The sequence below is a fragment of the Ranitomeya imitator genome, chromosome 9 (assembly GCF_032444005.1).
Source record: "Ranitomeya imitator isolate aRanImi1 chromosome 9, aRanImi1.pri, whole genome shotgun sequence".
Taxonomy (NCBI): domain Eukaryota; kingdom Metazoa; phylum Chordata; class Amphibia; order Anura; family Dendrobatidae; genus Ranitomeya; species Ranitomeya imitator.
In genome coordinates, this window is record NC_091290.1 from 36062155 (window position 1) to 36069530 (window position 7376).

The window sequence follows — 7376 nt, forward strand, 5'->3', positions numbered from 1 at the left end:
TGTTGCTGCCTGCTCATGATTGGACAATATCACCCAGGGGGAAGAAGTACACGCCCCCAGTGAAAAATATCTGATAACACCTACTTGGACTTAACTCATTAGGTACCAAATATTTGAATGCGAATATCTCCACAATGGGAGAGGTGAAACAAAAAAAATCAAAAACATTTTGTTGCACTCTGCAGGCACCAGTGCACTGTGTGTTCAGTTCTACATGAAAACTTTGGTGAAAGGTCCTCTATAAAAGCCGTAATCCCTCATAAAATGTAATACATACATGCATTCATCTCAAGTAAAATATTGTCCAGTTTTGTGAAAATAAGCTTTCATATTTTTAACATCTAAACTTAGTCTTAGAGGGAGTTACTCAGCCCAAGCTTAAGGTATAAACTAAGTAAGTAGCCTTGTAGGGAATATAGTTCCTCTAATAAATCGCATGTTTACTTTTATGATGGGTACCTTCATTTTGTAGAAAACAAAATTCAAATATGCTAATCAGTCTGCACGGTGCACCCTTGGTGTGGCCAAGATGCTCAGCGCACTGTTCCATCCACTAGTTTTGCATGACATGCCTCCCTCACTGGTGATTGACCGTGCTTCCTCTAGGAAAACCAGTGCTGTCAATCGCCAATGAGGAAGGCAGGCCATGCAAAACCAGTGGATGGAACAGTGCACTGAGCCTCTTGGCCACACCAAGGGTATACTGAGCACTCCGGTTAGCATATGTGATTAAGCTTCATTTTCTACAGAACAGAAGCTGTGATTAGATCACTAAAGTTTCAATTTTTATATCAAACGTTATAACAAACAGATATCCCAAATTATTATTAGTACGACATCCCAAATTTAATGACAGACAACAATAAGAGACAGCATTGTATCGTTAACCAGGTAGCTCAATGTTTGGCTTTTAGGGTATGTGCATATCTCAAGTATATATTGGCAGGAAAACGCTGTGTAAAAAAGTGAGTTTCTGCAATATTTTTCAAATGCAGTTTTGGTAAAGATGTTTTCCCACTCAGTATTTCTCATTCACTTTGCTGGCATCAGGAAACCCTTCAGGTTTTGTGACAAAACTGCGCAGAAACAAAAAAAGTGACAAATCTGCAACGTGTGCACAGGCCCTTAGAATGGTAGGCCATTATACATAGCTCTATATTTTAAAGTGCCCACTTGTTAAATGTGGCCCCTGGACTGGCCAGCTGTGACATAAAAAGTAGGTGCAGCAGATACAAAGTCCAACATTGTAAATAAACATACTAATATCACAGCGTACCTCCATGGACGTGACATTACTAGAATTTGTCAGCAAGTTTATCATGCGGAATTCTATAGCCGTTCTCACATAGTGTTCTATCCCGGGGTGGACCCTGACAGTTTGGGGTCCCTGTGCCAAAAAGAAGTTTGGGCCCCCTCCTTTTATGGGAGCAAGATAGAGATAGAGTTATATGAAAAAGTTTGGGCACCCCTATTCATCTTAAGCTTAATGTTTTATAAAAATTGTTTTTTTAGCAACAGCTATTTCAGTTTCATATATCTAATAACTGTTGGACACAGTAATGTTTCTGCCTCGAAATGAGGTTTATTGTACTAACAGAAAATGTGCAATCTGCATTCAAACAAAATTTGACAGGTGCATAAGTATTGGCACCCCACCAGAAAAGTGACATTAATATTTAGTAGATCCTCCTTTTGCAAGAATAACAGCCTCTAGTCACTTCCTGTAGCGTTTAATGAGTTCCTGGATGAAGGTATTTTTGACCATTCCTCTTTACAAAACAATTCTAGTTCAGTTAAGTTTGAAGGTCGCCGAGCATGGACTGCCCTCTTCAAATGATCCCACAGATGTTCAATGATATTCAGGTCTGGGGACTGGGATGGCCATTCCAGAACAGTGTAATTGTTCCTCTGCATGAATGCCTGAGTAGATTTTGAGCAGTGTTTTGGATCATTGTCTTGCTGAAAGATCCATCCCCTGCGTAAATTCAACTTTGTCACTGATTCATGAACATTATTGTCAAGAATCTGCTGATACTGAGAGGAATCCATGCATCCTTCAACTTTTAACAAGATTCCCTGTATTCCGTGTACCTACACGCGACCTCCGATCCTCCCAAGACCTCCTTCTCTACTCCCCTCTCATCTCTTCTTCCCATAACCGCATCCAAGACTTCTCCCGTGCTTCCCCCATACTCTGGAACTCTCTACCCCAACACATCAGACTCTCGCCTAACATAGAAACCTTCAAAAAGAACCTGAAGACCCACCTCTTCCGACAAGCCTACAGCCTGCAGTGATCCTCAACCTACTGAACAGCCGCGCAACCTGCCCTACCCTCTCCTAGTGTATCCTCACCCACCCCCTGCAGACTGTGAGCCCTCGCGGGCAGGGTCCTCCCTCCTTATGTACTCGTGTGCCTTGTTATCTGCTCATGTTTAATGTATTTGTCTATATTTGCCCCGTATTCACATGTAAAGCGCCATGGAATAAATGGCGCTATAAAAATGTATAATAATAATAATAAATTCCCGGTGCTGGCATTGGCCACACAGCCCCAAAGCATGATGGAACCTCCACCAAATTTTACTGTGGGTAGCAAGTGTTTTTCTTGGAATGCTGTTTTTTGGCCGCCATCCATAACGCCTTTTTGTATGACCAAACAACTCAATCTTGGTTTCATCAGTCCACAGGACCTTCTTCCAAAAAAGAAATTGGCTTCTCCAAATGTGCTTTTGCCTACCTCAGCCGACTCTGTTTGTGGCGTGCTTGCAGAAACGGCTTCTTCCGCATCACTCTCCCATACAGCTTCTCCTTGTGCAAAGTGCGTTGTATAGTTGACCGATGCACAGTGACACCATCTGCAGCAAGTTGATGCTGCAGCTCTCTGGAGGTGGTCTGAGGATTGTCCTTGACTGATCTCACCATTCTTCTTCTCTGCCTTTCTGATGTTTTTCTTGGCCTGCCACTTCTGGCCTTAACAAGATCTGTACCTGTGTTCTTCCATTTCCTTACTATGCTCCTCACAGTGGAAATTGACAGGTTAAATCTCTGAGACAGCTTTTTGTATCCTTCCCCTGAACAACTATGTTGAATAATCTTTGTTTTCAGATCATTAGACAGTTGTTTTGAGGAGCCCATGATGCCACTCTTCAGAGGAGATTCAAACAGGAGAACAACTTGCAAGTGGCCACTTTAAGTAGCTTTTCTCATGATTGCATACACCTGGCTATGAAGTTCAAAGCTCAATGAGGTTAGAAAACCAAAAAAAGTGCTTTAGTAAGTCAGTCAAAAGTAGGTAGGAGTATTTAAAACAAGAAAATGATAAGGGTGCCCATACTTATGCACCTGTCAAATTTTGTTCGAATTCAGATTGCACATTTTCTGTTAGTACAATAAACCTTATTTCAAGGCAGAAACATTACTGTGTCCAACAGTTATTAGATATATGAAACTGAAATAGCTGTTGCAAAAAAAGAATTTTTATAAAACATTAAGCTTAAGATTAATAGGGGTGCCCAAACTTTTTCATATAACTGTACGTAGAGAGCAAAAAAAGTAAAGAACAGCACCTCTCTCTCTCTGTCTTACCGCACTCAGACTGGTAATACGACTGTCTGCACCTGCCCTTAGCGTGGTCACTGACAATTCTACCCGAGAACCTTCTTTCAAGGTTACGGTGTCGCAAAAGGTCAAACCTATGAGCGGAGCATTTTCTAGAAAAACATTATATATAAAATCAGCTTTGGTAGATGGGGCTTTTGGAGGAGCTATGTCTCCCTGCTGGATTTTTGCCTCCACATTGATGAATATTTCTTATGCTATGTCTCGCTTTAGTGATTGGAGCCCATTAGGATGAAGCACTGGTGATAGTGGTTGGCAGCTTTATAGCCTTTTAGTTGCTGGGGCCCTTTGAGGTTATTCAGACACTGAAGATAACAAAAGCAAAGCTTACCAGAGGAGTGCATAACCTGTGGAAGGAATTACAGGGAGGGTGCACTTTAGTCAACATGTCAGCACAATTTCTTGGTCTGTGTAGGAGAAATGGGGGAGGGGGCCACATCACTTTTAAGTCTTCCTTAGGTGGGGGATGGTTCCTTTATCCTCTAAATGTTGGTGGGAGTCCTGTGGCTGCTGACTTTCCACTGTACAGGGGAATAGCTACCTATGTGTTATATCACACACAGAATGTATCACTCCATCAGCTATTTTGTAAACATACATTCTATGGGGGCAAGAGATACATTTGTTACAAAACTTAGCTGTCATTAACCAATTCAGAACCATGAGAATGGAAGTATACATTACTACTGCTATAGTCAACATCTGCTTATAAAATTACCCATATGGGAAAATGTCATCAAATGTACTACAATCAGAATTATACAGTCACAATAATTGCACAAATATTGGGTTTAACTATATCAGCAAATTAAGGTTGAACTCAATTGGGCTTATTTACCTAGGGATGTAACTTCAGCATTATTCCACCTGCAAAAAAAGATTCAGCTATCCTCCCTTCCCCCACTAACGTCACTACATACAAATCCCTGTTTACTGACATACACATCTACTTTTTAGTTCTCTATACCTTTTCTGACATTTTTTAAGTTGTCTTTATTTTTTTACGCTTTTGTCCCCAAATTCATCATTTTTGTTTCGCCAGTTTTCTGGATTAATTTGTGGCTTGATAATGGCTTTAGTATTTTTGCCTTATTGTCTATACTATCCATTTTGCAACACTTTTTAAGTGGTCGCTTTTTTAAAGGGAACCTGTCACCAGGTTTTTCCCGTATAATCTACAGCCACCGGTTTTCAGCAGAGGAGAGAGAAGTACGCCTGCGCAGGAGCACGATGGGGGACGCTGTGTGGATGATGGAGGACCCGTAATCCAAGCTAAGCAAAGGAGGACGGCTATCCTAAGAAGAAAGGAACTTTGGCTCAGTTTCTGCTCTAAAAACTTCTAAGGCCTGTCTTAGATGTCCTTGTCTCCGGTACGTGCTGTGACAGTTGTCACACGTAGACACATAGACTCAGTCAAGCGAATGGGCCTGTGCACATGTCAGTGTGTGTCCATGGGCAAAATACGCTGACACGTCCATTTTTTAATAGCAGCACAAGCCGCAAAATATCCCGCACACATGCACACTGCTGACACACGGATTACATGTTTTGGCGCCTGAGAAGTAGCAGTACAGCTAGCGCTGTTACCAGGCACCGGGTGCTGAAGACGGCTCTCATCATTCTCCCCTGCTGTGCTTGAAATAAATAAACGGTGTGGGTTCCCTTTTAATTTTAATAACCAGCCAGAAAAAGCTGACAGCTGTGGGCTGCAACTCTCAGCTGTCAGCTTCAGCTAGGCTGGTTATCAAGAATAGAAGGGTCACTACGCTGTTTTTTTAAACAAATAATAAAAAAAAAAACAATCAATCTTCAGACTTTGCCCAACAACCCTGACTTATCTACTTTTATAGCATGGAGAGCGAGGTGGTGGGAAAGGGGACAGTTGATGTCACCTCTACAGTTAATCACAATGGGAAATGAGCCCGATACCTGACAATCTCACACACGTACTGGGACATATTGTGTGCCTGACCCTTCGTAATTGAATACAAAAGCTTCATGCACAGAATGTGGCAGGTATCATCAGATGTGAGGTCAGCTGCCCCTCCAACACCTACTGTGCCAGCCCCCCACCACCCAGATTGCCATTGTCTTACCTGCAAACCTAACAGTAGAAAACAATATTTTTTTTCTATACAGTTGTATTAAAAAGTAATGCATTCTGTAAGGGGTGTTATTTTTTTTAGGAATCAATATTTGCAACTGGAAACACCAAGCGCAGTGGGAATATAGCTTTATTTAATCCCTGGTTGATTAGCACAGAGCCTGGCATGGCAGGTAGTGTGATGACCGCTCTCAGCTGTTCACCTGCCAATGCCTTTGTTTCAATCCTGGTTTTGTTCTCTTGCCCTGTGCATAATAAAAGGCTCACACAAGTATATAGCCCGGGGCTATGCTTTCTGCTTCTATGCTGCAGACAGAAGTGGTTTACATAGGAGACAGGGCACAAAGCAGCAGAACCGCCTCTTTCCGGGCCACAAAAGACACATTGCACTGCATAATGTTCAGAACTACTCCGCAGATGTATACGTGCACACACACCTATAGAAATATAGAAACATAAGGCACTAGTATTGTAATTAGTGCATGGTAGGTGGGCAGCCTTCATAGCCCTCCATCCTAAGGAATGTAATTACTATGGACCTGGTGCAGGGGACGTGCATGTACCATATACACTGAGAAGAGTGAAAATCAGAAGAACATCCGGAGCATAAATTGCAAACTTCGGGTCTCAAACCTGCAGTATGCACACAGTGCGGATTTGGTGTGGACGTTACTTGCAGATGTTACCGTATACTCCGGGAAAATGTATGATACATTTTACAATCTCATTAATTTAGCCGATACAGTAACACCAGCAGCCTGGCATTGTTGTGTTGAAAAATGGTCCTACACCAGGGATTATGGTGTGGGGTGGCATGACGTATGGTACCTGGATGACTCTAGTCTTGATTTTAGGTGCACTGACAGCTGGCTGGTACATTGATTTGGTGGAACCAGTAGTGTGGCCATTTCTCGAAAGAGTCCCAAGAACTGTTTCTCAACATGACAATGCCAGGCCGGCTGTTGCTGGAGAAACCTGAGTGGCTTAAGTCTATGAGCACACGTTGCGGATTCGTGTGCAGATTTTTCCGCACCGTTTTTGCCAATTCCGCAGGTAAAATGCACTGCGTTTTACCTGCGGATTTACCGTGGAATTCCCGCAGTTTCTGTGCGGATTCCTAATGTGGAACAGGTGTAAACCGCTGCGGAATCCGTACAAAGAAATGTCATGCTGCGGAAAATACAACGCAGCTTTTCCGCACCATGGGCACTGCGGACTTGGTTTTCCATAGGTTTACATGGTACTGTAAACCGCATGGAAAACAGCTGTGGATCCGCAGCGGCCAATCCGCTGGGATCCGCAGCAAAATCCGCAATGTGTGCACATACCCTAAGGGCTCCTACTCACTTGCGCGAGACTCGGATGACTCTCCCACGGCAATACCCTGGCACTGCACCTGGCACAGAGGAGCGAGCGTGCGGCTGCATGTATTCCTATGCGGCCGCACGCTCCAATCTAAGTTCCAGGTGCAGAGCTGGGTTTTAAACTTGCGAGACTCATCCGAGTTGCTTGCAAGTGAGTTGGAGCCCTCAGTGTGCTACCAAGGCAGGCAGCGTCTCCCATCGAGCACATCTGGGACCTCATTTGTCGCCAATTGCACAGGAGCTGCCAGCAGCGGATCTTGATGATTTTCCCCAAACTCATTTAGTGA